The sequence below is a fragment of the Schistocerca gregaria genome, chromosome 4 (assembly GCF_023897955.1).
Source record: "Schistocerca gregaria isolate iqSchGreg1 chromosome 4, iqSchGreg1.2, whole genome shotgun sequence".
Lineage (NCBI taxonomy): Eukaryota > Metazoa > Arthropoda > Insecta > Orthoptera > Acrididae > Schistocerca > Schistocerca gregaria.
This window is the reverse complement of record NC_064923.1, coordinates 437,976,988-437,979,007: the sequence shown is the minus strand read 5'-3', so window position 1 is coordinate 437,979,007 and position 2,020 is coordinate 437,976,988. Positions and strand designations below refer to the sequence as shown.

General features: G+C 47.6%; 1 non-coding gene across 1 annotated transcript; it reads left to right on the top strand.

Annotated features, from left to right (window-relative positions):
- The first annotated feature begins 1,650 nt into the window (after nucleotides 1–1,650).
- On the top strand, nucleotides 1,651–1,725 carry Trnas-cga (transfer RNA serine (anticodon CGA)). Its single transcript has one exon. It is a non-coding gene; the product is annotated as a tRNA-Ser (tRNA).
- Nucleotides 1,726–2,020: the final 295 nt, after the last annotated feature.

The following is a 2,020-nucleotide window of genomic DNA, read 5'->3' as shown; positions in this document are numbered from 1 at the left end:
AATGGTCCACATTGCACAGGTCCTCCCGCTGCCATCAACTATTGGACGCAGCCTCCAGGCTGCCTTCGGATACTTCCTTACGGCCAGTGCGCTCTTTAAGGTCCGCTACGACGCCCTCACCCTTCCCCGCGAGCGGGTGGCCTCGGTCTTGTCAATGTGCGACTCCGCGCGGCGTCCTTGTACATGTCCACCATGCACAAGCAGTGGCACGGGGGCACCTCCCTTACGCGCAGCTTGCTGGAAATTCTTGTGCCCGCGACCATAACACCACCAGTACCTGTCGGACACATCAAGCACCATCTGACGCACATTTCTGATTTCATCGTCGACTTCAGTTATGCTCACACACACTTACCGACCACGCGTTCTCCTACACCCCACTCCTTCGTTCCATATCTAGTAACAATATCGAACTGCGACATCCGTCCACGCGGTGGCCCAATGTTTGGCGTCACATCCACCAGCCTTTTCTTCCCTCCAACGTCCGGGCAACATGGTACCAGGTCGCAAATGAAAAATTCGCCACAAATCATCGTCTTCACGCCATCGGACTAAAGGACTCTCCACTCTGCTCCATCTGCCACCTCATGGATGACGATGTCCATCAACTGACTTGTGCTGCCACCAGTGACGTCTGGAAACTTGCCCGACAGTTCGTTGCCTGTTACCTCCGTGTTCCGCCGGACTTGATTGACCCATGGACTTTTATCCATCCTGAGAATACTTATTTCCCCGCCACAAAAAATCATGCGATTGTATGGGTCAAGAGATGGACCATCACCTACATGTATAATGATGGCGACAAATCACGCCTTGATTTCTGGCAGTACTTACAAACCGCCCACAGTGAAGTCGAATAGCGACCGCGCTACCGCGCCTTCTTCGCTAATTACTTACACACGATCTTTACGTCACCCCCGCTCAGTTGGATGGTACCACACGCCGACAGCACTCCCGCCCCGCCTGTTGACATCTGAGACCCCTCGCGCTGCTTTCTACATTGTAACCCATAGTGGAGTAGGCGCATGGACACGCGCCTTCTTTTATGCACTACACCAGAAAAAAAACTCTGGTTTTTCCCTCACTCCACTGTAAATTGTTTTACACCTCTTAGCTTCCATCAGTATTATTAGTTTTTTTTCCTACACCTTGTTCATACTAAAAAAAAAACTTGCTCACCTTGTACGAGTATCATGTCTTGTGTTATTTTCGCCGGAAGGATGGCATTTTTCTTGTATTTAAGTTTGTACCAATAAAGATATTTTGTTCATTTATCCTGTTCAAAAAATAAAATTAAAAAAAAAAAGATACAGCGGTTCCCGTGAGATCACCGAAGCTAAGCGCAAAAAAAAAAAAAAAAAAAAAGTTGGTAGAGCACTTGCCCGCGAAAGGCAAAGGTCCCGAGTTCGAGTCTCGGTCAGGCACACAGTTTTAATCTGCCAGGAAGTTTCATATCAGCGCACACTCCGCTGCAGAGTGAAAATCTCATTCTGGAAACATCCCCCAGGCTGTGGCTAAGCCATGTCTCCGCAGTATCCTTTCTTTCAGGAGTGCTAGTTCTGCAAGGTTCGCAGAAGAGCTTCTGTAAAGTTTGGAAGGTAGGAGACGGATACTGGCAGAAGTAAAGCTGTGAGTACCGGACGTGAGTCGTGCTTCGGTAGCTCAGTTGGTAGAGCACTTGCCCGCGAAAGGCAAAGGTCCCGAGTTCGAGTCTCGGTCGGGCACACAGTTTTAATCTGCCAGGAAGTTTCATGAATTTAGTATACCAGTGTGTGGTAATTACATGACGGACAGGATTGCGCTACAAACGTAACTTCTTTGGGTGAAAATTGAATCGGTTGGTTGTGGTTAACTTCCTCTTGCATATGTTTCAATGTTCTTCGTGTGTTATTTTATGAATGTAGTGTTGTATGCAGTCTCCCAATCTTGGATCCCTATTTGATGTGTTCCCTAAGATTACAAATTCACATTTTCACAATCCTAAATAAAGCATCAGCTTAGTTATGACTCGAGTTTAATA